Genomic DNA, 21884 nt, shown 5'->3' with positions numbered 1-21884 from the left:
ATCTACCCTACCCTAGGATCATGAGACAATCCCATGGCTTCAATTTACACTCCAAATGTTCCTTTCACTTTGGAGTGCTACCAACTGATCACTGGGCCATGGTGTCAACTGCTTGTACAATTAAGGGAATGTGGAGATGGAGTTGGAACCACCTTCTGTATCATCTGTCTTCATTTTTTTGGAGGTGAATGTGTGGGACCCCATCTACCCCTCACCAGATTGTATCCTCACCCCATATGACCTTATTGCTGCTCACTCTGTATGTCCCACGATAAAATCCCAAGATGATTGTGGAGTGCCCCCTCATGATGGGAAGCACCTGTTGGGCTGGGAACTGAATTAGAGGTGAATTGAAGAGGACTTGCAGACAGAACTTTTAATGTCTTTCCCTGGGTTGGCACAGGACAATAAAACACTAGGATAATTTATCTTTTGGTCTGCTGTGCTCCTCTTCTTTCCAGAATTGTGCTTTTTTGCAAGGGGATGTGATTTGGATGCCAGCAGCTCTTGGCCCACCTCCCAATTCACTGAGGATTCAGGATCCACAGAAAAAAACAAAACAAAACAAAACAAAACAAAAACAGAAAAACAAACAAACAAAAAAAACAAAACATGGAACTTCACATCCCAGGAGGAGCCACACAGACTGGCCACCAAATAATTGAGAGATTCAAATAAAAAGAAGTGCTGAAGTGTGTTAGCCAAATTTCTTTAAGTAGATTCGACTTAGAATCACACACACACACACACACACACACACAAACACAATGCCTCACACACATGGAGACATCCAACACTCACAATGCTTTTACAGAAACACACAGCCCGGCAGCTCCTGGGGATGCATGGCTCTGCAGGAAGCTCCACCTGGGAAAGAGCAGCTCTGGGGAACACAGGCTGGCTGTACCTGGAAACTACAGTGAGTCAAGTTCCAGAAAGACTCACCACTACAAGGTTTAGGCAGCCCTGAGGAATTGTGGAGATCTTTTTTATTCTTATGGATTTTGTGTTTTATTCCTGGGCCTGTGCTTGATGTTTCTTCAGGCTGGCTCATGTCTGCCCTCTCCTAGCATCATGGGATGATCCTGTGGATCCCAAAGAGAAGACAAGGGAGAGTGCACCACTGACCCACCACCACGGTGGTCTTCCTCTTCACCAAGCCACAGGTACTTGTAGCTAGGCAACGGTGACATTTATTGTGATGCTAGTAAGAGCTCTCAATCAGGCCTGGTGCTCTGAGGATTGTGCGTGTGAACTTATGGTGCATTCAGCCCTCCCGGATGTCAGAGCTGTCAGCCTGCCTAAGTAAAGGAAAATGGTACAGACAGAGAGGCCTGCTATCAGAAAAAAGGCTGCCTGCAAAAACCCACTGTGGGACCCTAAAATTCTTGACCTTGGGGTCCCTTCAGGCTGTCTCTATGTTTGAGTCCCGACGGAGGAGCAGGCATTTCAAAGACTGTGAGGTGGTCGCTGAAAACTGCTCTTCTGACTCCATTCTCCAAAGGGGCTGTATGCAAGAATCAGGTCCTATGGGTATTGGAATATAGTCTGGAGTGTTGTTGAGGGTTCTCTGGATGAAAGAATCATACCTGAGGCCCCAGAGGAGACTGTTAGTGAAAGATGTCTGGACTCTTGACCTAACTGTCTCTTTTTATTCTGAGCCTTGAAGGGGATTTGTGGAAGGCAGGAACCACAATAAAGGGAAGTCCAAGGTGGAGCAGTGTTCTTATACCTCAGACTGGTGTCTCGTGGGCACAGATGAGGTTGATACTGTGTCTTGGAGGCCATCTGTGGCCATTGCAAACCTGAAAATGATGTCCAGTAGTGCTGTTGAGGAACAATGTGGAACCCCCATGAAAGCAAAGAATAATCAAGACTCACCTGAGAGAAAGAGCTGAATTGTGCTGGAGTTAAAGCAATGTTCAAATATTCCTGTCAGAATACTTAAAAGCCTCCTGCATAGTGCAAACAACCTCAGCCCCCACAATGAGACCATGAACCACAACCTGGAGTGCAGCCAGCCTACACAAAGTCCCTTTTGCACCTTGAAATCCCTGGCAGCCAAAAGATCTGTGGAAAGAGTAAGTCCCATACAGCTACAGCCCAGTGAAAAATCGCCTCCACAATGAGACAGGAGGTGCAGATGGAATAGAATGCCTAGAATGCCAGGCAAATCCAGATGTAGATGCCTGCTTCTCATTTTACAGGAATCCTGCAGCCATCCGATAGAAGTGGAACAACAAGTGTTTCCACGATGGCAGCTGTAACTGGTATTCATGGTTTTAAAAGTATCACAGCTGTCAAGTAATTAAAACGTAACAATATTAAGATAAAAATACTCATGCCATGGATTCCTATGAAAGTCTCCTCTGTGAAGTGAAAAATGTTTAGTGTGGCAGACGTTGAGCTAGACCCAGGGAACCTAGGCCAATGAGGAACATGAAAGTCAGGAAAAAACAGGCAAGTGTGGAGGCCACATACCACATAACATCAATCCATCCCACCTTTATTTAGATCCAGGTAAGAAAGCCCTCAAAATGAGAGTTTGCAGTATGGCCCCAGTTTGCACTCCAAGTGGTCCCTGCATGGTGGAGAACTCTCATCTGAACACTGGGCCATGGTGTGGACTGCTTGTGCAATTATGGGAATGGGGGGGATGCAGTTGGAAGCACCATCTGTGTCATCTCTTTTTAACTGTTTTGCAGGTGAATGTGCGGGACCCCATCCACCCCTCACCAGATTGTATCCTCTTCCCTAACTGACCTTATTGCTGCTCACACTATCTGTCCCAGAATAACATCACAAGACAATGGAGGAGTGCCCCCTCATGACATGAAGCACCTGCTTGGCTGGGAACCAAATTTGAGGTAAATTCAAGAAGTCCTGTGGACAGGACTGCTAGTATCTCTCCTGTGGACAGGACTGCTAGTGTCTCTCCCTGGGTTGGCCACAGGACAATGAAACACTGGGAGATTTCTGGGTTTTTTTTTGGTGTGGTGTACTCCTCTTCTCTCTGCAAGAGTGACTTTTTTGCAGGGGGTGGTGATTTGGATGCCAGTGGGTCTTGGTCCGCATCCCAACTCACTGTGTATTTATGATACCCAGAAAAATAAAGAACACAGAACCCTGCAGCCCAAGCCAAGTCACACAGAAAGGCCAACAAAAGTTTAAAAGAAAAAAAAAACAAGAATTGCTAAAGTGGGTTATCCACATTCTTTTAAGCAGACTCCACTTACAGGAACACAGAAACACACAGACACGCACAAACACACACACACACACACACCAAGACGCAAAGCCACAGACACAAGCCAACATTTAACACTCACAACACTTTCAGAGAGACACAAAGCCCTGCAGATTCTGAGGCTGTGTGTTTCTGCAGGAAGCCCCACCTGAGGGGGTGCAACACTAGGGAACACAGAGGGCTGTACCTGGAAATCACAGTGAGACAAGTTTAAATAAGACTCACCCATACAATATCTTGGCAGGCCTGTGACATCTTGCTGATCATTTTGCATTCTTCAGGATTTAGCAGTTTATTCCTGGGGCTCTGCTTGAGATTTCTTCAGGCTAGCTCATGTCTGCCCTCACGTAGCACCATGGGACTATCCCATGGATCCCACAGAATAAACAGGTGAGAGTCTACCACCCACGCACTTCTACAAAAGTCTTCCTCTTCACCAAGTAGCAGGGACTTGTCACTAGGCAATGGTGACATTCATTGTAACTCTAGCCGGAGCTCACAGCAGAGTCCTGGGGCTCTGATAATAGTGCATGTGCATTCACGAGGCAGGATCAGGTGTCCAGCTGTCAGAGCTGTCAGTCTGTCTAAGCAGAGGAAACTGGTACAGGCAGAGCTGGAATGGTATCGGAAATATCACTGCCTGTGATAACACACTGTGGGACCCTAGAATTCTCTAACTTATGGCCTCTTAGGGCAGGTTCTATGGTTAGATCGTGATGGAAAAGGATGAGTTTTTAGACTGTGAGGTGGTCGTTGGTAGAAGCTCTTCTGACTCCATTCCCAAAGGGGCTGTGTGCAATAATTGTGTCCCCTGGGGATGAGAATGTAGTCCGGTGAGTTGTTGAGGGGCCTTTTGGTGACAGAATTATACCTGAGACTTGAGAGGTGGGTGTCAGCAAATGAAGGCCATACCCTTGACCTCCTTCCTTTCTTCATCCTGGGCCCCAGAGGAGCTCTCTGGAAATTGCAGAATCCATGAGATAAGCAAGTTCAAGGTGGAGTAGTGTTCTCATACCTCTGTCGGGCTGCTCACGGTTGCAGAAAATGTTGAGACAGTGTCACAGAGGCTATCTGTGGCAATTACAAGCCTGAAAAAGGTGTCCAGTAATGCTGTAATGGGGCAATGTTGACTTCTCATAAAACCAAAGAAACATCAGGTCTCGCCTGTGAGAATGAGCTGACTTATGCTGGAGTCCAAGAAAAGTTCAAATATTTCTGCCAGAGAACCCCAAAGCATCCTGAAAATTGCAAACCACCTCAGCAACCATAACAAGACCACAACACATAACCTGGAGCCCAGCCACCCAGCCCAAACTTTCTTTTGCTCCCTGAAATTCTTGACAGCCAAAAGATCTGTTTTGAGAGGCAGTCTTATTGAGGAAAAGCTCAATGAATGATTCCTTCCACAATGAAAAAGAATGTGCAGATGAAGTGAAACAGAGCCTTCATTACCAGGCAAATCCAGACGTGGCTTCCTGCTTCTCATCTTACAGGAGTCAGGCAGCATTCTGATAGAAGTGGGAGATCACGAGTTTCTTTAATGGTGGCTATAATGGGAATTTATGCTTTTAAAAGAATTATAGCTGCTCAGTCATTAATATGTGACAGTGTTTAGATGGAAACACTAATGCCATGGATTCCTATAAGTTCGACCACCATAAAATGGGAAACATTTAGTGTGGAAGACATTGAGCCACATGCAAAATACCTTAGGCCAATGATGAACATGGAAGTCAGGAAAAGAAGAGGCAAGTGTCAAGGCCACATCCTACTTATTATCAGTCCCTTACAGTACGATTTGGCTCTGGGTATGAAAGCCCACAAATTGGGAGTTTGCCAAGGATGTCCCCAGTTTGCACTCAAAATGTTCTTTGCATGTTGATGTACTCCCACCTGGAAAATGGGCCATGGTGTGGACTACTCTTGCAATTAATGGGATGTGGAGATGCAGTTGGAATCATCTTCTGTGTCATTTGTCTTCATCTTATTTGCAGGTGAAGGTATAGGACCCCATCCACCCCTCACCAGATTATATTCTCAGGCCTATCTGACATTCTGATGACACTCTGTTCAATAATGAAAACCCAACATGATGGAGGAGTGCTCCCTCATGATGTGAAGCACCTGCTTGCCTGGGAACGTAATTTGAGGTAAATTTAAGGGTCCCTTCAGACAGGACTGCTTGTGTGTCTCGCTGGATTGGTCACAGGACAATAAAAAACTAGATGTCTGTTCTTGGGTGTGGTGTGCTCCTCTTCTTTGTAGATGAGTGGAATTTTTTGCAGGGTGAGGTGATTTGGACAGTGGCGTGTCTCGACCATCCTTCCAATTCACTGCAGATTCATGATTCATAGAAAAATAAAGAACATAGAGCTCCGCATCCCAAGCAGAGGCACACAGAAAAGCACCAAAAGGTTAGGAGACTCAACAAAATAAAGTGCCGTAGTGCATTAGCTACATTCCTTTAAGAAGACTCCACTTACAGGCACACACACAAAAACATACGAAGCAACACTCACACAAACAAACATCCAACACTCGAAATGCTCCCACGGAAACACACAGCCTGGCAGTTCTTGAGGCTGTGTGGTTCTTCAGGAAGCCCCACCTGGGAGGGAGCAACAGCAGGGAACAAAGGATCACTTTACCTAGAAGTCACAGTGGGGCAAGTTTCAAAAAGACTTACCCCTAAAACATCTATGCAGCCCTGAGACATCTTGCAGATCATTTTGGATCCTTCTGGAATTCATGGTTTAATCCTGGGGCTCTGACTGACTTTTTTTTCAGGTTGGCTCATGTCTGTCCTCTCCTAAAATCATGTGTCCATCCTGTAAATACAACAGAGAAAACAGGCGAGGGTCCATCACTGACTCACCTCCAAGGAGGTCTCCTTCTCTGCCAACCCGGAGGAACTTGTCACCAGGCAACAGCGGTGTTCTCTGTGATGCTAGCCAGAGCTCACAGCTCAGGCCTGGCGCCATAAGACTAGTGCATGTGCATTCGTGAGGCAGGTTCAGGTGCCTGGCTCTTAGAACTGTCAGCCTGCCTAAGCAGAGGAACATGGTACAGGCAGAGCCTGCCAGGTATCAGGAAAAAAGATGTGTGCGAAAACCCACATCAGGGCCCAAAAAATCTAGAGCATGAGGCCCTTCCAGACAGTCTCCATGGTTGGGTTAAGCTGAAGGAGGAGTCAATTTGAGAGTGTGAGGTGGTCATTGCAATCTGCTTCTCTGCCTCCATTCCTAAAAGAGGCTGTGTGCAAGAGTCGGTTCCCATGGAGATTGGAATACCGTTGGTGAGGTTTTGAGGGGTCTTTGGGTAATGGGATCATCAAGACTGAAAAGGCAGGTGTCAGCCAAAGATGGCCAGGCTTATGACCTCACTGTTTCCCTCCATCTTGGATCTCACAGGGGCTCTCAGGGAAAGGCAGGAACCATGACAAAAGAAAGTTCAAGATAAACAATTGTTCTCACACCTCAAACTTGCCTCTTTTGTGTGCAGATGAGGTTAAGACAGTGACTCAGAGGCCATCTGTGGTGATTGCAAGCCAGGAAAGCATGTCCAGTAGTGTAGATGATGAGGGGCAATGTGGGACCCCCAGTGAAAGCAAAAAAAAATATATATATAGGCTCACCTGAGAGAATAAGCTGAGTTGTGTGGGAGTCCAAGCGATGTTTGAAGATTTCTGTCAGAGGAACTAAAAGCCTCCTGCAAAATGCAAACAACATCAGCCCACAGAATAAGTCCAAGAACCACAACCTGGAGCATAACCAGCCTATTCAGAGTCCTTTTTTGCCTCCTGAAATTCCTGTCAGCCAAAAGATCTGTATTGAGATGGAGTCCCATCAAGGAAGAGCCAATGAAAGATCAATTCCACAGCAAGCAAAGACTTGGAGATGAAGTGAAACACAGCCAAGATTTACAGGCAAATACAGACATGGCTGCCTATTTCATATCCTACTGGAATCATGCGGCTCTACAATAAAATTGGGAGAACAAGTGGTTCCATGTTGGTGGCTGTAATGGTAATTCACACTTGTAAAGTGTCACAGCTGCCCAGTCATTAAAAGGTGACAGAGTTTAGAAAGAAACTCTCATGCAATGGATTCCCATGACTGTTGTCTTCCATGAACTGGGAAACTTTTTGTGTGGAATACACGGAGGCAGACCCAGGAAACACTAGGCCAAAGAAAAACATGGAAGTCAGAAAAAGAGGAGGCAAGTGTGGAGGCCACATCCCACCCAGCATCAATCCATCACAGTCTCCATTGACTCCAGATATGAAAGCCTTCACATCAAAATTCGCCAGAATGGCCCCAGTCTGTACTCAAAATGTTCCCTACATGTTGGAGTACTTTCACCAGAACACTGGGCTGTGGAGTTGGAAGTACCTTCTGTGTCATCCGTCTTTATATATTTTTTTGAAGTTGATGTTGCAGGACCCCATGTAACCCTCAGCAGATTATATCCTTACCCCTATCTTACCTTATTGCTGCTCACACTCTATGTCCCAGGATGAAATCCCAAGAAGGTGGAGGAGTGCCACCGTCCAAGATGTGAATCACCTGCTCAGCTGGGAATTGAATTTGAGATTAATTCAAGGGGTCTTGTGGACAGAACTGCTAGTGTATCATTCTCCGTGTGCTCAGAAACGTTTAGTATCAAAGTCATAGAGGCAGACCAAGGAAATCTAAGGCAGATGAGGAACATGGAAGTCAGGAAAAAAAGAGGCAAATCTAGAGGCCACATACCACCCACCCTCTGTTGGACCCAGGACAATGAAACACTGGGAGATACCTTTTCTTTGGTGCGGTGTACTTCTCTTCTTTCTAGAAGAGAGGTCTTTTTGCCCACACAATGATACAGGCACACATTCAGACATCCAACACTTACAACACTCCCACAGAAACACACAGCCCAACAGCTCCTGAGTCTGCATTGTTGTCCAGGAAGCGCCACATGGAAGAGAGCCCCACAGCTCAAGCAGAGCCACAAAGACAGGCCACCAAAATGTTGGGAAGACTCACAAAAAAAAGGAAGCTCCGAAGTGCAATAACAGCATTTCTTTAAGCAGAGTCCATCTACAGTCACACAACCACACACGGAAACAAACACACAAAGCCATACACACACAGAGAGACAACCAATACTCACAACACTCCACCAGAAAGGTTGGGAGACAAAAAAAAGAGCACTGAAGTGCATTGGCAGCATTCCTTTAAGCAGACTCCATTTACAGTCACACAAACACACACACGAACAAACACACAAAGCCACATGCACACACACAGACATCCAACACTCACAACACTCCACCTGAAAGGTTGGGAGACTGAAAAAAAAAGAAGCATGGAAGTGTGTTAGCCACATTTCTTTAAGCAGACTCCACTTACAGGCACACACACACAAAGACACACACACACATCCACGCAAAATGTCACACACACATGCAGACATCTAACACTAACAACACTACCAAAGAAACACACAGCCTGGCAGCTCCTGATGTTGTGTGATTCTGCATGCCTATCCCCACCTGTGAGACAGCAAACTCAAGAAACACAGGTGGGCTGTACATAGAACCACAGTGGAGGAAGTTTCAAAGACATGCCTACAACATCTAGGTAGGCTTGAGGAATCCTCAGATCCTTTAGGATCCTTTGTGATGTCGTGGTTTAGTCCTGCAGCTGTGTTTGATGCTTCTTCAGGCAGGCTCACATATGCCCACACTTGGAATCATAAGACAATCCAGTGGATCCCACAGAGAAGACAGACCAGAGTCCAGTGCCAATGCACCTTCATGGAGGTCTCCTTCTCTGAAAAGACACAAGGACATTTTGCTAGGCAATGGTGACACTTGCTGTGTTGTTAGCTAGAGCTCACAGTCAGTCTTGGTGATCTGAGATTAGCACATACACATTTGTGAGGCAGGCTGAGGCACCCGGGTATCAGAGCTGTCAGCTTGCCTAAGCAGAGAAATATGGTACAGGCAGAGCCAGCCTGGTATTGAGAGAAAGGCTGCCTGTGAAAACCTATTGAAAGACCCTAAACGTCTCTAAATCTGGGCCCCATAATCAGGTCTCACTTGAGGAGCAGTTGTTTTGAGAAAGTGAGCTGGTGGCTAGAAACTGCTCTTCTGACTCCATTCCTGAAAGAGTTTGTGTGCAAGAATAAGGTATCATAAAGATTGCAACATGGTTTAGTTTGTTGTTCAGGGTTCTTTGGGTGATTGAATCATACCTGAGACCCCAGAGGTGGGTGTCAGTGAAAGATGACTGGGATCTTGATCTCACTGCCTCCCTTCCTCCTTGGCCTCACAGTAGGCTCTCTGGGGAAAACAGGAACCACAACAAAGGCAAATCCAAGGTGGATACCTCAGACTGTCCTTTCATGGGTCCAGATGACTTTGAGACAGTGTCTTATAGGCCATCTGTGGTGATGGAAAGCTGAAAATTGTGTCCTGTTGTGCTGTTGAGAGACGCTGTGGATTCTTCATCACAGCAAGGACAAATCAAGGCATGCCTGAGAGAAAGAGCTGCCTTGATCTGTACTCGAAACAATGTTCAATGATTTCTGTTAGGGGACCCAAAAGCCTCCTGCAAAGTGCAGACAAACTCAGCTTCAACACGGAGACAATGACCCACAATCTGGAGCACAAGAAGACTATACAGAGTCCCATTTGCTCTCTGAAGTCCCTGGCAGCTAACTAATCTGTGGACAGAGGCAGTTCCATTCAGCCACAGCCCAGTGTAAGAGCCCCTCCACAATTAGAAGGCCATGCAGATGAAATGAAACAGAGGCTAGATTACCAGGCAAAAATAGACACAGAGGCCTATTTCTCATTCTACAGTAATCATGCAGCCCTTCAATAGAAGTGGGAAAACAAGAGTTTCCCTGTTGGTGGCTGTAATGGAATTTATGATTTTAAAACTATCAAAGTTGCCCAATCATTAAAACGTGACAGCATTTAGAAGGAAACACTCATGTAAAGGAAACCCTTGAGAATCATTCTCCGTGTGCTCAGAAATGTTTAGTGTCAAAGTCATAGAGGCAGACCAAGGAAACCTAAGGCAGATGAGGAACATGGAAGTCAGGAAAAAAAGAGGCAAATCTGGAGGCCACATACCACCCAGCATCAATCCATTCCACTCCTATTTGTCTCTGGGTAAGAAAGCCCTCAAATCAGGAGTTTGCCAGGATGGCCCAAATTTGTACTCCAAATGTTTTTTGCACTTTGGAGACCTCCCACCTGAACACAGGGTCTTGGTGTGGACTGCTTGTGCAATTGAAAGAATGTGGAGAAGGTGTTGTAAGCACCTTCTGTGTCATCTGACTTTTTCTTCTTTTTTTTCTTTTTTGCAGGTGAAGTTATGGGATCCCATCTACCCCTCACCAGGTTGCATCTGCACCCCCATATGACCTTATTGCTGCTCACACTCTATGTCCCAGAATGAAATCTCAATACCATGGTGAAGGGCCTTCTCATGACATAAAGCACTTGCTTAGCTGGGAAACAAATTGGAGTTAAATTAAAGTAGCCGTGGGGACAGGACTGCTAGCTTCTCTCCCTTTGCTGCAAGAAAATGAAACATGTCAGATGTGTGTTTTATGGTTTGGTGTGCTCCTCTCTTTCTAGCAATGTGGCTTTTATTTTTTTATTTATTTTATTTTATTTTACTTTATTTTATTTTTATTTTATTATTTTATTTTTGCTGACGGAGGTGATTTGGATGGCGGCATGTCTCGGCCTGCCTCCCAATTTACTGCAAATTCATGATTCACAGAAAATTAAAGAACATGGAGCCTTGCAGCCCAACCAGAGCCACACAGACAGGCAACAAAAGTTTGGGAGAGTCAAGAGTAAAAATGCAATGAAGTGCGTTAGCCACAGTATTTTGAACAGACTCCTCTTATAGGCACGTGCAAGTGTGTGCACGCACACACACATACAATACCGCACACACATGCAGACATCCAACATTTGCAAAACTTTTACAGAAAAACACAGTCTGGCAGTTCCTGAGGCTGCCTGGTTCTGCATGATTTTCCACACTGGAGAGAGAAACCCCAAGGAACACAGGCAAGTTGCACGTAGAAATGAGTGGTGCAAGTTTCAAAAAAACTCACCCATACCACATATAGGGAGGCATGAGAAATCTTGCAGATCCTTTTTCTTTCTAAGGGATTTCATGATTTATTCTTGTGACTGTCCTTGAGGTTTCTTCAGGCTTGCTCACTTCTGCCCTCTACTAGAATAGTAAGACTATCTGGTGGATCCCACAGAGAAGACAAGTGAGAGTACACCACCTATGCACCTCCAGGGAGGTCTCTTTCTCCTCCAAGCTGCAGGGACTTGTCCTTAAACAACTGAGACTTTCACTGTAATGCTACTCAGAGCTCACAACCAGGCCTGGTGTCCTGTGACTACAGCATGTGCATTTGTGAGGCAGGCAACTGAACCAGGTTGAGAGATCTGTAAGCCTGCCAAAGCAGAGGAAAATAGTACAGGCTGAGCTGGCCTGGTATCGGGAAAAAGGCTCCCTGTGAAAACCCACTGTGTGACCCTAGAAGTGTCAACCTCATGGCACCTTCGTGCTGTCTCTGTGGTAGGGTCTTGATGGAGGAGGAGGCCTTTTGAGAGTGAGGTGGTCCCTTGAAAGTGCACTTCTGACTCTATTCCTGAATGAGGCTGTGTGCAACAACTGTGTTCCATGGGGATTGGAATATAGTCTGATTTGTTAAGTGTTCTTTGGGTGACAGAATCATAACTGAGACCTCAGAGGGAGGTGTCAGCAAAAGATAGCTGGGCTGTTGACCTCATTGCCTCCCTTCATCCTGGGCTTTGCAGGGACTCTCTGGGAAAGGAAGGAACCATGAGAAAGGCAAGTCCAAAGTGGAGCAGTGTTCTCATACCTTGGACTGGGCTCTCACAGGTGCAGATGAGGTTGAGACAGTGTCTCAAAGGCCATCTCTGGAGATAATAAGCCTGAAAATGGTGTCCAGTTGTGATGTTGAAGGGCACTGTGAATTCCTCATTAAAGCAAATACATATAAAAGCACACCTGAGTGAAAGAGCTGCCTAGTGGTGGAGTCCAAGCCATGTTCAATGATTCCAGTCAGAGGACCCAAGAGTCTCCTGCAACATACAAACAACCTCAGCTCCCACAATGAGACAGCAACCCACAATCTGGAGTGCAGCCAGCCTACCTGAACTCCCTTTTGCTATCTGAAATCCGTGGCAGCTAAATGATCTGTGGTAAGAGGTAGTTTCATCTATCAACAGCCGAAGGGAAGATTCCCTCCACAATGAGAAGTCTGTGCAGGTGAAGTGAAACAGAGGCCATATTACAAGGCAAAAGCCTGACACAGCTTCCTGATCTTATCCTACAGGAATCATGCAATTCTAGAGTCTTGCAGTAGGTGTTCACAGGCAGCCTTTTTTCCCAATACCAGGGTGGCTTTGATAGTACAAAGTGTGAGCAGCAATAAAGTTAGAGAGGGGTGGGATACAATCTATTGGGGGTGGAAAAGGTCCCTCAACTTCACCTGCAAAAAAAAAAAAAATGAAGACAGATGATAGAGAAAGTGCTTCCAACACCTTCCCCAAATTATTTAAACTGCAAATGTAGTCCACACTATGGCTTAGTCTTCAGATAGGAGGATGAAATCCCAAGAGGATGGAGGAGTGCATCCTCATGACGTTAAACACATGCTCACCTGGGAACCGAATTCTAGGTAAATTGAAGGGGCTGTGTGGACTGGGCTGCTAGTGACTCTCCTTGGCTTGGCCTCACAACAATGAAACAATGGAAATGTCTTTTTTTTGGTGTGGTGTGTTCCTCTACTTTCTAAAATAGTGACTTTTATTTTTTTGCAGGGGGATGTGATTTGGAAACCTGTGTGTCTCAATCTGCCTCCCAATTCACTGCTGATTCATTATCCACTAAAAATTAAAGAACAAGGAGCCTTGCAGCCTAAGCAGAGCCACACAGACAGGGCACCAAAACAGTGGGAATCGTCAGGAAAAAAAAAGAAGTGCTGAAGTGCATTTGCCACATTTATTTAAGCTGACTGCACTTGCAGGCACACACACACATGCACACACACAAAAGCACACAATGCCACACAAAAATGCAGATATCCAACACTCAGAACTCTTGCACAGAAACATGCATCCTGGCAGATCCTGTAGCTGTGTGGGTCTGCAGGAAGCCCCACTTTCGATAGAGCAACCCTGGGGAACACAGGTGGGCTGTACCTATAAATCAAGTATGGCAAGTTTCAAAGACCCACCCCTAGAACGTCTAGACAGGCCCGAGGAAATGGACAGATCATTTTGGATTCTTAGAGATTTTGCAGTTTATTATTGGGGCTGTGGTTGACTTTTATTCAGCGTGGCACACATCTGCCCTTTCCTAAAATCATAGGACTATTCTGTGGATCCCAAAGTGAAGACAGGCGAGACTCCATAGCTGACAGTTCTTCTCCACCAAGCCACAAGGACTGATTGCTAGGTAATGGGGACAATCATTGTGATGCTAGCCATAGCACACAATAAGGCTTGGGGACATAAGACTAGCCCATGTGCATTTGTGTCAGGTTCCTGTGCCTGGCTGTCAGAGTTTTCAGCCTGCATAAGCAGAAGGAAATTGTACTATCAAAGCCACTCTGGTATTGGGAAAAAAGGCTGCCTGTGAACACCCACTGAAAGACTCTAAAATGATTAACCTCAGGGGCCCGTCTCCATTGTTGGGTCCCTCTGGAGGAGAAGACATTTTGAGACTGTGAGGTGGTTGCTGGAAACTGATATTCTGACTCCATTCCAAAAAGAAGCTGTGTGCAACAATCCTGTCCCATGGGAATTGGAATATAGTCTGTTGTGTTGTTGAGGGTTCTTTGGGTGATGGAATCATACCTGAGACCCCAGAGGGAAATGCCAGTGAAAGATGGCTGGGGTCTTGATCTCGCTGCCTCCCTTTATCTGCAAATTGCAGGGGCTCTCAGGGAAAGGTAGGAACCAGCACAAAGCCAAGTCCAAGGTGAAGCAATTTCCTCACTTGTCACTCATCAGTCTGGCCTCTGACGGGTGCAGATGTGGTCGAGACAGTGTCTCACAGGCTCTCTGTGGCAATGGAAAGCCTGAAAAAGGTGTTGTTTTCAGTAGTGCTGTTGAGGGGCACTGTGGATTCACCATGAAAGCAAAGAAAAATCAAGGCTAGCCTGAGAGACCAAACTGCCTTGTGCTGGAATCCAAGAAATATTAAAAGATTGTAGTCAGAGTACACGAAAACCTCCTGCAAAGTTCAGACACATTCAGCCCCAACATTGAGACAATGACCCACAACTTGGAGCACAGCCAGCTTACCCAAAGTCTTTTTGCACTCTGAAATCTTTGGCAGTAAAATAATCTCTGACGAGAGGCAGTCCCATCCAGCAACAGCCCAATGAAAAAGCCACAATAAGAAGGCCGTGCAGATGAAATGAAACAGAGGATAGATTACCAGGCAAAAGCCAGACATGGCTGCCTGCTTCTCATCTTACAGCAATCAAGCAGTTCTCTGATAGAAGTAGGAGAACAAGAGATTTCTTGTTGGCATTTGTAACAAAAATTTATGGTTTTAAAAGTATCTAAGCTGCCTATTCTTTAAAACATGACAGTGTTTAGAAGAAAACACTCATGCAGTAGATTCCCAGGAGGTTCATTCTTCGTGAAATGGGAAATGCTTTATGTTGAAGTGTTTCAGCCAGATCCAGGAAACCCTAGGCTTATGAGAGACAGAAAATTCAGAAAAAGAAATGGCAAATGTGTAGGCCACATCAGACTCAGCATCTATCCATTCCACTCCCATTTGGTCTATGCATGATAGCTCTCAAATTGGGAGTTTGCTAGAATGGCACCTATTTGTGCTCCAAATGTTCCTTGCACATTGGAGTACTCCCACCTGAACATCAGGCAATGGTTGGACTGCTTGGGCACCTGACAGAATGTAGGAATGGATTTTGAAGCACCTTCTATGTCACCCTTCTTCATTTTTTTGCAGGTGAAGTTGTGGTACCTTGTGGTAGCCCATCTACCCCTCACCACATTGTATCCTCACCTTTCTTTGGCCTTATGGCTCTTCTCACTCTATGTCTGAGGATGAAATCCCCAAAATATACAAAAGTGTCCCCCCTTGATGTGGAGCACCTGCTTGGCTGGGAACCAAATTTGAGGTAAATTCAAAGGGCCCCGCAGACAGGACTTCTAGTGTCTTTTCCCAGGTTGGCTGGCCAATGAAACACTGGGAGATATCTGAGTTTTGGTGTAGTGTGATCCTCCTCTTTCTATAAGAGTGGCTTTTCTTTCTGCTAGGTAATTTGGATGCTAGTGTGTCTCAGGACACCTTCCAATTCACTGCAGATTCATAATAAACACAAAAATAAAGAACCCGGCCCCACAGCCCAAGCAGAGCCACAGAGACAAGCCAACAAAATGGGAGACTCATAAGAAAGAAGCTCTGAAGTGCTTCTTTAGCCACATTTATTTAAACAGATTACACACACACACACAGTATGCCCCCCCACACACGCAGACATCCAACACTCACAACACTTTCACAGAAACACACAGCCCAACATCTCCTGGGGCTCCCTGGTTCTTCAGGAAGCCCCACCTGGAAGAGAGCATCTCCAGGGAATACAGGTGGGCTACTTCTAGAAATCACTGTGAGGCATGTTTCAAACACTCACCCCTACAATGTCTAGGCAGACCCGAGGGATCCTGCAGATCCTTTTAAATACTTAAGGATTTCATGATTTATTCCCAGGGCTCTGCTTGATGTTTTTACAGGCTGGCTCACATCTGCCCTCTCCTAGGTTCATGGGACTATCCCATGGATTTCATAGAGAAGACAGGTGAGAATCCACCAATGATGTACCTCTACAGAGGTCTCCTTCTCGGCTAAGCCACAGAGACTTTTTGCTGGCCAATGGTGACATTCACTGTGATGCTAGCCAGAGCTTACAGTCAGGCCTCATGCTCTGACACTAGTTCATTTGCACTCCTGAGGCAGGCTTTGTGAGTTGGCTGCCACAGATGTCAGCCTGCCTAAGCAAAGGAAAATGGTACAGGCAGAGCTGGAATAGTATTGGGAAAAAAGCTGCTTATGAAAACACACTGTGGTACCCTGAAAGTTTTGACCTCAGGGCCCCTTTGAGAAGTCTTGGTGGACACTTTTGTCTGAAGCAGGATGCGATTGGAGACTGTAAGGTAATTACTGGAAACTGCTCTTCTGACTTTACTCAGGAAGGAGGCTGTGTACTAGACTCGGGTCCCATGGGAATTGGAATATTGTCTGGTCTGTTGTTAAATGTTCTTTGGGTGAAAGAATTATACTTGAGACCCCGGAGGCTGGTGTCAGCAAAATATGGCTGGGCTGTTGACCTCATGACCTCCCTTCATCCTGGGATTCTCAAGGGCTCTCTAGGAAAGGCAGGAACCATGACAAAGGCAAGTCCCAGGTGGAACAGTATTCTCACAACTTGGACTGGCCTCTCTCAGGTGCAGATGAGGGTTCACACAGTGTTTCAGATGTCATCTAGGGTGATGGCAATCCTGAAAATGTTACCCAGTAATATCATTTAGGGATACTGGGAATTCTCCATGAAAGCAAATATATATCAAGACTTGACTGAGAGAATGCGCTGCCTTGTGCTGGAGTCCAAGCAATGTTCCACGATTCTTGTCAGAGTGCCCAAAAGCCTCCTCCAATGTGCCAACAAACTTCGCCCGCACAATGAGACAATGACTTAAAATCTGGAGTTCAGCCAACCTACCCGAAGTCCCTTTTGATTTCTGATATCCCTGGCAGTAATATAATCTGTAGTGAGATGCAAACTGATGGCCCCAGTTTGCACTCCAAATGTTACCTGCAAGTTGAAGTACTGAAATTTGAACACTGGGCCATGGTGTGGACTGCTGTGCAATTAATGGAAAACAGGGATGCAGTTTGTAGCACTTTCTCTATCATCTGTCATCACTTTTTTGCAGGTGAAAATGTGGGTCCCCATCCACCCCTCACCAGATTATATCCTCACCCCTATATAACCTTACTACTGCTCACACTTTCTGTCCCAGAATGAAATCCAAATATGACAGAGGCTTGCCCCTGAGGTGAAGCATCTGCTTGTCTGGAAACCAAATTCGAGGTAATTTCAAGAAGCACTGCAGACAGAACTGCTAGTGTCTCTCCCTGGGTTGGCTGAAAAACAATGAAACATGGGGAGATGACTGTTCTTGGGTGTGGTGGTGTGGTATGGTGCTCTTCTTCTTTCTAGAAGAGTGTTTTATTTATTTATTTATTTATTTATTTATTTATTTATTTATTTATTTATTTTTGTAGAAGGAGATGATTTTTACCTTGATGGGTCTTAGACAGCCTCCTTCATTGTGGATTCATGATCCATAGAAAAATAAAGGACATGGAGCCCCACAGCATAAGCAGAGCCACACAGACAGGACACCAAAATGTTGGAACACTCAAAAAAGAGGAAGCACTGCAGTACATTACCCACATTCCTTTAAGCAGACTCCAGTTACAGACACACACACACACACACACACACACACACACACACACACACTCTCTCTCTCTCTAAACCACACATACGCACAGGCATCCAACATTGCACATTCACAAAATAGGCTCTGGTGCTTGGCTATAAGAGCTGTCAGCCTGCCTAAACAGGAAATTGCTACACACAGAGCTAGTCAGGTATTGCAAAAAGGGTGACTGCAATAACCCACCACAGGACCCTAAAATCCTTGACCCTAAGGCCCCTTTGGGACATCTCTGTGGTTGGGGTCTCCAGAAGAGGATGCTATTCCAAACTGTGAGGAGGTAGAGGAAAACTGCTCTTCTGACTCCATTCATGAAAGAGGCTGTGTGCAAGAATTGGGTCCCATGGAGACTAGAGTATAGTTCAAATAGTAGCAAAAATATGGGACCTCAAGACCCCTTCTGGCTGCCTCCATGGTCAGGTCACATTGAAACAGGAGGCGTTTTGATACTGTGTGATGGTTGCTGAAAATCGCTTTTCTGAGTCCATTCCCAAAAGAGGCTGTGGGCAGGAATTGGATCCCATGGGGTTTGGAAATTAGTCTGGTGAGTTGTTGATAAATCTTTGTGTAATGGAATCATAAATGAGACACCAGAGCAGCTGTCAGCAGATGGCTGGGCCCTTGACCTCATTGCCTCCCTGGGCCTCACAGGGGCTCTCTGAGAAAGACAGGAACCAAAACGAAGGCAAGTTCAAAGAGAAAAAGGGTTCTCACACCTCGAACTGTCTTTCCACAAGTAGAGGTGAGGTTGAGATAGTGATGCAGATGCCATCAGTAGTGATTGGAAGCCTGAAGAGGGTGTCCAGCAGTGCTGTTGAGGGACACTGTGGACCCCACATGATAGCAAAGCCTGAGAGAACAAGCTTACTTGTGCTGGAATCCGAGCAACATTTAAAGATTTCTGTCAGACAAGCCAAAAGCCTCCTGCAAAGTGCAAACAACCTCAGCTTCCCCAAAGAGATTACGACCAAAAGCCTGGAGCACAGTCTACTTGAAGATGCATTTGCTCCCTGAATTTCCTGACAGACAATGATCTGTGGCAAGAGGCATTTTCATTCAGCAACAGCCCAATTAAAGACCCCCTCCACAATGAGAAAGCACATGCAGAAGAAATGAAGCAGAGCTTACATTTCCAGGCAAAAATCAGACACAGCTGCCTGCTTCCCATCCTACAGGAATCATGCATCTTTCCTACAGAAGTGAGAGAACGAAGGTTTCCTTGTTGGCAACTGTTACAGGAATTTACAGTTTTAAGAATATCACAGCTGCCTAGTCATTAAAATATGACAGTATTTCGAAGGAAACTCGTGCAATGGAATCCCATAATGGTCGTCCTCCATGGATTGGGAAAGTTAGTTTGGAAGACATTGAGCCAGACCCAGGAAACCACAGACCGATGAGGAACATGGAAGTCAGAAAAAGAAGAGATAAGTGTAAAGGTCACATCCCACACAGCATCAATCCATCCCACTCCCATTTTTCTCTGAGTATGAAAGCCCTCAAATCGGGAGTTTGTAAGGATAGCCCCAGTTTGCACTACAAATGTTACTTGCACCTTAGATTAATCCCACCTTAACACTGAGTCATGTTGTTCACTGCTTGTGATTATTAATGGAATATGAGGATGTAGTTGGAAGTACCTTCTGTGTCAATTGTCTTTGCCTTCTCTCAGGTGATACTGCAGGTCTCCATTCACCCCTCACCAGATTGTATCCTCACACCTATCTGACCTCATTGCTGCTCACACCGTCTGACCCAGAGAGAAACCCCAATATGATGGATTAGTGCCTCTTCATGCTATGAAACACTTACTGAGAAGGAACTGAATTCTAGGTAAATAAAAGGGGCCCTGTGGGCAGGACTACTAGTGTCTCTCCCTGGATTGCCTGCAGGATAAACTCTGGGAGATGTGTGGTGTGATCCTCTTCTTTCTAGAGAGTGGCTGTTTTTGCAGGGAAAGATGATCTGGACCCAGAAAAGTCTCTGCCAGCCTCCCAATTTACTGTAGATTTATGATCCATAAAAAAATAAAGAACACAGAGCTCTGCAGTCAAAGCAGAGACACACAAACCACCAAAATGTTGAGTGACTCAATTAAAAAACAGAAGAGCTGCAGTGTGTTAGCCACATTCTTTTAAGCAGACTCCACTTACACACACACATACACACATGTACACACACACACACACACCACACACCCAAAGCCACACAGACACAAAGATGTCCAGCACTTCCAACACTCCCAAAGAAACAAATAGCCTGGCAGCTTCTGGGTTTCATGGTTCAGAAGGAAGACCCACCTTGGCAGGAGCAACAGTGGGGAAAATAGTTTAGCTGTACCTATAAATCTGGGTGGGGCAAGTTTCAGAAACACTTACCCCTACAACCTCCATGCAGGCCTAAGGAATCCTGCAGACCTTTTTAGATAATTAGGGATTTCAGAGCTTATTGCTTGGTCTCTGCTTGACTTTTCTTCAGGCTGGCTCATGTGTGCCCTGTCCTAGGATCATGAGACTATCCCATGGATTCCACAGAGAAGGTAGGTGAGTCCAATACTGATGCACCTCCACAGAAGTCTCCTTTTCTGCCTAGCCACAGAGAATTTTTGCTAGCCAATGGTGGCATTGATTGTGACGCCAGCCATACTTCACAGCTCATGCTGGGTACTCATACTACTGCATGCCCATTTGTGAGGCAGGAGGGGGCACCCGGGTCTAGGAGATGTCAGCCTGCCTAAACAGAGGAAAATGGTACAGACAGAGGAGGCCTGGAATTGGGAAAAACACTGCCTGTGATAACCCACTGCAGGACTCTAAAATCTCAAACTTAGGGCACCCTTGGGCCATTTCTGGAGTAGTGTCCCTCTGAAGGAGGAGACATTTCAAGACTGTGAGGTTGTCACTGGAAACTTCTCTCTTGACTCCATCCCCAAAAGAGGCTGTGTGCAGGAATCGTGTATCAAAGATATTGGAATATAGTCTGGTGGGTTGTTGAGGGTTCTTCGAGTGATGGTACCATACCTGAAACCCCAAACGTGGGTGTCAGTGAAAGATGGTTAGGCCCTTGATCTCCTGCCTTTCTTCATCCTGGGCTTCTCAGGGGCTCTCTGGGAAAGGCAGGAACCATGACAAAGGCAAATCCAGTGAAAAGCAGTGTTCTCATATCTCAAACTGTCCTTTCACTGGTGCAGATAAAGTTGAGACAGGGTCTCATAGGTTGTCCGTGGCTATTGCAAGCCAGAAAAGAATGGTCATTGGTGCTATTCAGGGGCAGGTGGACCCCCAGTTAAATGAAAAAAAAAATCAAGACTCTTCTAAGTGAACGAACTGACTTGTGTTGGAGTCCAGGCAATGTTCAAAGATTCCTGTCAGAGAACTCAAAGCCTTCTACAAAGTGAAAACAACATCAGACCACATAATAAAACCACAAGCCACAACTTGGATTGCAGCCAAACTACCCAAAGTCCCTTATTTTCTCTGAAATCCCTGGCAGCCAATAGATCTGTAGTAAGAGTCAGTCCCATCCAGCAATACCCCAGTGAAAAACACGTCCATAATGAGAAAGGACGTGCAGATCCAACGAAACAGATCCTAGATGACCAGGAAATGACACATGGCTGCCTGCTCCACATTCTACAGGAATCATGCCATTCTCTGATAGAAATGGGAAGACCAGAGTTTCCCTGTTTTCCACAGGAATGAGAATTTATTGGTTTAAAAGTATCACAGCTGCCCAGTCATTAAATTGAGAAATTACTTAGAGGGAAACTGTCATGCAATGGATTCCCATAAGGTTAGCTCTTTGTGAGGTGAGAAACACTTAGTGTGGAAGACACTGAGCCAGACACAGGAAACCCTAGGCCAATGAGAAACATAAAAGTCAGGATAGGAAGACACAAGTGTAAAGGCCAAATCCCACCAAGCATCAATCCATCACATTCCCATTTTTCTCTGGGTATGAAAGTCCTCAAATCGGGAGTTTGCCAGGATGGCCCAAATTTGCATTTCAAATGTTCCTTGCATGTTGGAGTACTCCCAC

This window comes from Symphalangus syndactylus, chromosome Y (genome assembly GCF_028878055.3).
Source record: "Symphalangus syndactylus isolate Jambi chromosome Y, NHGRI_mSymSyn1-v2.1_pri, whole genome shotgun sequence".
NCBI classification, from domain to species: domain Eukaryota; kingdom Metazoa; phylum Chordata; class Mammalia; order Primates; family Hylobatidae; genus Symphalangus; species Symphalangus syndactylus.
Note: the sequence above shows the minus strand (reverse complement) of the source record.